The sequence below is a fragment of the Peromyscus maniculatus genome, chromosome 15 (assembly GCF_049852395.1).
Source record: "Peromyscus maniculatus bairdii isolate BWxNUB_F1_BW_parent chromosome 15, HU_Pman_BW_mat_3.1, whole genome shotgun sequence".
Lineage (NCBI taxonomy): Eukaryota > Metazoa > Chordata > Mammalia > Rodentia > Cricetidae > Peromyscus > Peromyscus maniculatus.
Window position 1 is genome coordinate 28220744 of NC_134866.1, and position 7365 is coordinate 28228108.

Below are 7365 nucleotides of genomic sequence, written 5' to 3' on the forward strand. Positions count from 1 at the left end.
CATCGGTGAAGTCGTGAGGGTCAGTGGCTTGAGTGCTACCTTTGAGGTGCTGCCATGTGCCATCATGCTGTCTTCATCAAAATGGGCTTCAGTTGATTGTTGCCTGCGCTCCGAGGTGTCCTGTTGACATCAGAGAAGATGGCTGCCTGCAAGGCCCAGTATTCCTAACCCTGAGATTTGATACGCTGGGGGAGAGATGACTCAGAGAATGAGCCACATGAGCAAAACAGAGTGCCTTGGAGTGATTCCTGGTCCTCTTGTAGGTATAGGGCAATGAGTAGACACTTGTAGGCTCTTTTGTCCCTCCTGGAAGGGGGCATTGTACAACTTGATGGTTAAAAATCTCTTGATTATGATATCCCTGTGAGTGTTGAAAATATCGTATTTGCCTACATCTTGAATGTCTTCTGAAGGGCAACAAGAGAAATTAGGTAATTGGGGTTTTCTTTGTTGTTGTTGTAGTTTGTTCTGAGACAGAGTAGTCTTAATTTTATAATTCCAAGTGCTGGTATTACAGGCCTTATGCTATCACATTCTGTCAGACACCCCTTAAATAATAAGCATGCCTATGTTCAGAGTTAAGTAGGATTTGTCCCGAAGTTTGAGGTGGCAAAGGAGATGTGTGATATAAAGGCAGAGGTGTACTGGTAGGTCATCTGGAGGAAGAGTCAGGTGCTTGAGGTGCTTGCTACCGCTCTCCCTTGGTTTTTTGGTTTTTTTTTTTTTTTTTTAATTCCTTAGTCCTGAAATGATTGGGACATCGACAGTCTAGCTGATCCTGCTCACTCATGACATAGATCTGGGCCAAAGTCATGGAGAAGATCTGTACTCATTTGAAAGCATTTTAGGGTCCTCAGTTGTCAACTTTTCAGCCGACCTGTAAAGATCTTGTCTGCTGGATCTGGGACCTGAAGGAATGGGGAGGACCACAGTCTAATGCTGTAGACAACCTTACTTCAGGTCTGGTGTACTTTTATACACAAATGTAACAAAGAAAGGAATGACCCAAGGAAGGTTGTTTGAGTTCAGAAAGACATGTAATTAAATGCAGGTAAGCACATAGTGAATATTAACAGAGCAGCCCTTTCCCAGAACTTTCTCAGGACAAAGAAATTGAAACATTCAAACCACCACATTCCACTACCTGGCCCCATAAGCTTATAACAATATCATAATGCAAAATGCATTTAGTCCAACTTCAAAAGTTCCCATAGTCTCAACAATGTTTAAAAGTCCAAACTTCAAAGTCTCTTTTGACATTCATGTAATCTCTTGTCTATAATCCCCTATAAAATCAAAATCAAAAACCAGATCACATACCTCCAACATATAATGGCAGAGAATATACATTACTGTTCCAAAATGTAGGAAAGGGAGCATAGTGAGGAAATACTGGACCAAAGTAAGACAGAAAATCATCTGGGCAAACTCCAAACCCTGAATCACCATGTCTGATTGTCAAAACATTCTTCAGATCTCCAACACCTTTCAGCTTTGTTGAGCACAACACACTTCTTTCTCTTAGGCTGATTCTACTCCCCGTTAGCAGCTCTCCTCTGCAGGTATCCCACAGCTCTGTTATCCCCAACATCTTGGGGTCATCAAGGCAATCCAGGCTTCAACTTCACAGCTTAATGCAATGGCCTTTCTAGGCCTCTATTCAGGGACACTACTGATAGATGCCTGACCTCCGTGGCTTTCTTTAATTCCAGAGGCAAATTCATAGCCCCCTTCTTCTATCCTTAATTCCAGAACCACATGGCCAAAGCTGCAAAGTTCTGCTGCTTGCTGGGGCTGGAACATGGTCTCCTTGTTCAAATATATCTTCACCAGTTTTCTGTTTTCAATGATTACATTCACTGCCTAAGCTTGGCTGTCTGTGAATTTGTTCTGTAGCCCAGTCTGGCCTCAAACTCAGAGATGTGCCAGCCTCTGCCTTCTGAGTGCTGGGAATAAAGGTTTGTACTACCTGGCTCTAAGCTTTTCTTTAATTCCTTTTCACAAGATGGAAACTTAGCTGGGTGGGATCTTGCCCTGAGGTCACCACTTCCTTTATTCCATTTCTTAATCCGTTTCTCTCCTTGGACACAGGACTTAGCTCCATTCCACTTCCTGGTGCTCCTTTCTCCTCAGCTTGCTCCTTTTCATTATAAATCTTTTTTTTAGTTTATTTTTATTTTTATTTATTTATTTTTTGGTTTTTAGAGACAGGGTTTCTCTGTGTAGCTTTGCATCTTTCCTGGATCTCGCTCTGTAGACCAGGCTAGCCTCGAACTCACAGAGATCCACCTGCCTCTGCCTCCCGAGTACTGGGATTAAAGGCGTGCGCCACTACCACCCCACTCATTATGAATCTTTATAAGCATGAACACTACTAACCATATGACAGTGTTTATACTAGGCTGTTTTGAGATTTCCTCTGCCAAAGGTATTAATCCAAATCTCTTCACTTTAGCCTCAGGCAGACTCTCCGGACAAGAGCAAACAGCAGCCACATTTTTCACCAAATATCTCCAGAAAGATCTCTGGGCAACATAATAAAATTCTTCTCCTCTGAAACCTCCTGAGCCCCCACAGTTCAACCCAGTCTCAGTACCACCGTCTTCCATGTTTTTACTCATATGGTCAATTAAGCAGTGCTTAAAGCATTCCACTCTTTTCTAACCGACAGTATCAAAGTCCAAATTCCTCCAAACAAAAACATGGTCAGGCCTATCACAACAATACCCTAGTCTCTGGTACCAGCTTCTGTCTTTGCTAGAGTTTCTATTGCTGTGAAGAGACACCATGACCACGGCATCTGTGATAAAGGAAAACATTTATTTAATGGAGTGGCTTACAGTTTAGAGGTTCAGTCCATTATCATCATGGTGGACATGGCAGCATGCAGGCAGATATGATGCTGAGAATTTTACATCTTTGATCCACAGGCAACAGGAAGTGAACTGAGACACTGGGTGTGGCTTGAGCATGTATGAGCCTTCAAAACCTGCCTCCACGGTGACACACTTCCTCCAACAAGGCTACACCTACTCCAAAAAACCCACACCTACTAATAGTGCCACTCCCTATGAACTTATGGGGACCAATTACATTCAAACCATCATAGTCTCCGTATTATGTTTTGAGATAGGATTTCTCACTATGGTTAGAGACCAGCAATTGGCTAGACTGGCCAGCTGGTGAGTTCCAGGCATCTGCTTGTCTCTGCTCCCACAGCACTAGGGTTACAATGTATGCCGCCACACCAACTCTTACATGGATGTGGGGACTTGAACTCTGGTCCTTGTACTTTCAAGACAGGCATTTTCGCAACTGAGCTACTATCTCCACACCTCCCTTACCCCCTTTTAAATAAGAATCACATGAAATAAAACGTGTCAGTTCTGTGATTGTTGGATACACAGACAGGAAAACAAGTGGTAATCTCTGGGACAGACACACAGTGCATCCCAGTTGTCAATCATAATTCACACATTTAAATCAATCATGAAAGGGAGGAGAGACACTGAATTTCTCCCTACTGTTTTACAGAAAATTGCAGTATTGTCCTGTGGAAAGGCAATCAGAGCATGCAACCTAAAATGACGGGTGGAGGGGATTCAGAGGTTGTTAATTAATAAAACTTGTGTGTTCTTTTCCTGACATTTGTGATGTTTCTGGTATGTGTCAGTGTGCTTGAAAGGCTCGAACAGAGGTCTGTAGAGAAATATGCCCACATCCTCATTCCTGGAACCCATGAGCATTACCTGACTTGGAAACGGGTGTGATTTTAGGGTCAGAAAGCTAGCGTTTTGCACACCAGTCACACCAGGCATTGCCCCATGGCTACTGTAATGTCTAGAGCAAGTGGCGAGCATTTGGACAGGCCAAACAGGCTGTAACATCAGGATGAGCCCAGAAAAGAAGTGACGCGGGGTGGCTGAGGGGATTCGAGCAGGGGCAGGTGGGTCTGTTTTTAGCAAATGAAATCAGGGAATGGAAACCGATTGCTGGGGGCACAGAACAAGAGGCAGAGCTCCCAAACTCTTAATCAGCTCTATGTTCTTTTCTTCACTTTGAATTAGAAATCAAGAAGCAGCAGCTGATACCTAATAAAGATGGCTCTTTGGGGACTTAATCCTGATTACAGAGTGTATAGTACGTGGACTAGGTTTCCCAAATGGGTTTATAGAGGCGACGTTGGGCAATGATTTAAGGCTTAGCTGCTATCTACAGGGATCACTGGAGGTTGCGTCTCATGGGTCAGGATTTCCCCACAGGTTTCCATGACCTGCTCTTGCATGCTGGTTAATTTGCATTCGGATGGTAGAAAGGGGACAGAGGGGCTCACAACTGCCACCCTAGAAAGGTTATACGTGGTGGTCTGGGCCCAACGTTGTGCACAGAAGAAGTCTGCAGGAAGGCTCCTTTACAAACTTGAATGGAATAGGTGGTCAAAAAAGTTAAATAAGCTTCTTATAAGGAAAAAATATGGGGGGGGGGTGCTTAGAAATTGGGCCTCCCTTGTTCCATGTAAACAGTCTAGTGAAGAGAATCCTTGGCCTCTTCCAGTTTTTCTGAGGCCTGGGGAAACACCTGCCGAGAAGAAAGGGAGGCCTCGGGGAGAGACTTGGGGTGGACCGACCCTATCCCTCTACCTATAAGATCTTTCAAGAGCTGATTCAGTTGGTGGAGTGGAATTTGTCCTCTATTGTTTCTGAAACGTTTTACAAATGTGTCCCTCCTTCAACAAAGCCATTGCCACATGTCTAAAAAGTAAACTGCCACACTGTTGGCAGCCTCTAAAGCAGCAGGTGAGTCAATAAAATTCAAATCTGACACACAAATCTTGGATTTACTGAGTAGCCACAAGACCCAGAAAAGAAATTAAACCTGAAAGACTAAGTCCAATCTGAGCACCTCTAGTGTCTCAGAAAGCTAAACTTCTCACTGTTCACTCCCTGTGAATATATTTCTTAGCTTCCTCGCAGATACAGAGCCTCGAAACCCACAAGAAAGAAAGGCATAAGGCACTCCAATACCAAGAACACACAGCCAGCAAAGAGTGGAAATACGGGTCCAGACTCCAGAGTTTGGCTTGCAAGTCCCTCAGCATACTTTTACTTAGATCAATCCTAAAATTTCTGTGCATGGAACACTGCCTGGGAGGAGTCTAGGGAATGGAAAGTCTGTTAATGGAATTAAGCATAAGCAACATACAATATTATTCCCACTGAATTCACTCTTGTTATATTTATAACAGACATGATTAGAGTGTTCATTACACTTGCTCATTACACACTCAGGGACACAGCAGGGGCATTTATGTGTCTGATAATGTGGCATCTACTTTGTTGCACACATTTGTGCATAAGCAATCAATGTCTATCACCAACATTTTAAGTAATGAAGTATTTACATAAGAATCTCCGAGAAAGTTAACTGGAAACTGCATTAAATACTGATTTTAATTAGAAATAACTGTCATAATGAAATAAATAACTTCATACAGTATTTTTTTCTTTAAAAAAACATTTTTAATTAAAATATAATTGTAGTCAGACATTTCCCTTCTGCCTACCAATTCCCAAATAACCACTCAGATAAGAAAGAAAATGTGCTCAGGACAGGCAGTGGCTCAGTTGGTAGCATGCTTGCCCAGTACATGAGAAGCCTTGGGTTTGATCCCAACACTGATTAAAGCTTTATAAACCCATCAGCCAGGTATGGCAGTGCACATCTGTCATCCTAGCACTCAGGAGGTGAAGACAGGAAGGTTCAGAAGTTTAAAGTCACTTTAGCCTAGTCTGGGGCAGGGAAGAAAGAGAGAAAGAGCTTCTCACTGGGTTGAACTGCATTCTTACAACTTTTAAATGAAAAGGTGCTTCACGGTATGTGCTCAGAACCTAATGAAGGAATTACACAGTCTACACAATTTGGAGACACAAAGTTAATGCTGAGTGACTAGTGATTCAAGTATGGAATTTTCAAAAATTAGTCCTTAGAAAAAATGCCACCATGACTCTGGTTAGATATTAGCAGGCTTTGGAGGCCATTGAGGATGACCCTTCCCTCATAAGCAATAGCTTGTAAAACCAGAAACTAAAACTGAATGGTGTTGGTTGCTGGTCAAAATTGCTGGAACAGAACTAATAACCATCTCACTGTGAGATTGCCATCTAGCTGGAGGCTTTCTGGAAATAACAAGGACATTGCCTAGTAGTTAATCCAAATACCTCTGCTACCAGAAGAACAAACTCCCCAGGGAAAAGCCTTCTGCTCTAGATGCTTTACAAATAGCATGCCAGCTGCCTGAAATGTAGGTTGACAATTGACAAGTAGCAATTGCTTATTGGCCACTGTCCACTCTCACCCTAGAGAGGGCCCCATTTTACACTGTAATAAGTTCTGCTTCTTCTCTGCACTATGTGTGTCTTTCCTCACTTCTCTCTCCAGAGATCACAAGGACCAAACATCTGAGGGGAGTCCAGGACAAGATTCTGGAGGCAGAAGGATACCCTGGTGAGGATGTTCTGAGGTTGGTCGGTGGATAAAACACAGTCCCAGCTGGGTATGAAGTCTTTCGTGCTATTATTTCTCTTCCTCTGCTCACACCTCGGTCTTCATAGAAGGTGATTTCAATAACCCACCACCCTCTTTCAGTGGTGTCTGTCAGGAGGAGGCCTTGGGGAGTCTTGTTTATTCATTTTGTTCTTTTCTTTGGACACGTCTTTCAATACCTCACACTGAGTTTCTATGCATAAGAAAATGGTGTAGGCAACCGTTCAGTCAAACAGTCTATTGTGCTCCCTCAATGCCCTCGTGCCATAGGCTCATCTATTGAATGCTTAGTTGCTAGGGAGTGGCACTATTTGAAAGAGTTAGAAGGATTAGGAGGTGTGGCCTTGTTTAAGGAAGTGTGTCACTGGAGTGGGCTTTGAGGTTTTAAAAGCCCACGCCAGACCCAGTCTCCCTCTCCTTCTCCCCCTGCCTTGGGATCAGGATGTAACGCTCAGCTACTGCTCCAGCTTCATGCATGCCACCATGCTCTTCCCACCATGGTAACGGACTAAGCCTCTGAAACTGTAAGCCAGTCCCCAGTCAAATACTTTCTTTTATAAGACTTGTCGTGGTCTTGGTGTCTCTTCACAGCAATAGAACACTGGCTAGAACACATCTGTTAAATTATGCCTGGCATTTAAGTTTCTCTGCCTCTGCATTTGGGGTGATTTAGAGTTTGAACTGTTCATTCAAACTTCTGATCACCATGCTGTTCTCCAGCTCTGTAGTGAACCCAGTCTGGAACTGGCAGGACATGGCACAGCTGCTCCCTCCTGGGCAAATCTGAATCGACAGCTCCCTGGACACTGGCACCTGCTGTGG

The 7365-nt window shown here is 43.5% G+C and overlaps 1 long non-coding RNA gene across 1 annotated transcript in view; it reads left to right on the plus strand.

Moving 5' to 3' along the window:
• LOC143268647 (uncharacterized) overlaps nucleotides 1-7077 on the plus strand; it is a 63524-nt gene extending 56447 nt beyond the window's left edge. The window contains exon 3 of the long non-coding RNA XR_013044701.1: nucleotides 6439-7077. This is a non-coding gene — a long non-coding RNA (uncharacterized LOC143268647). The remainder of the gene's footprint in view (nucleotides 1-6438) is intronic.
• The last annotated feature ends 288 nt before the right edge of the window (nucleotides 7078-7365 follow it).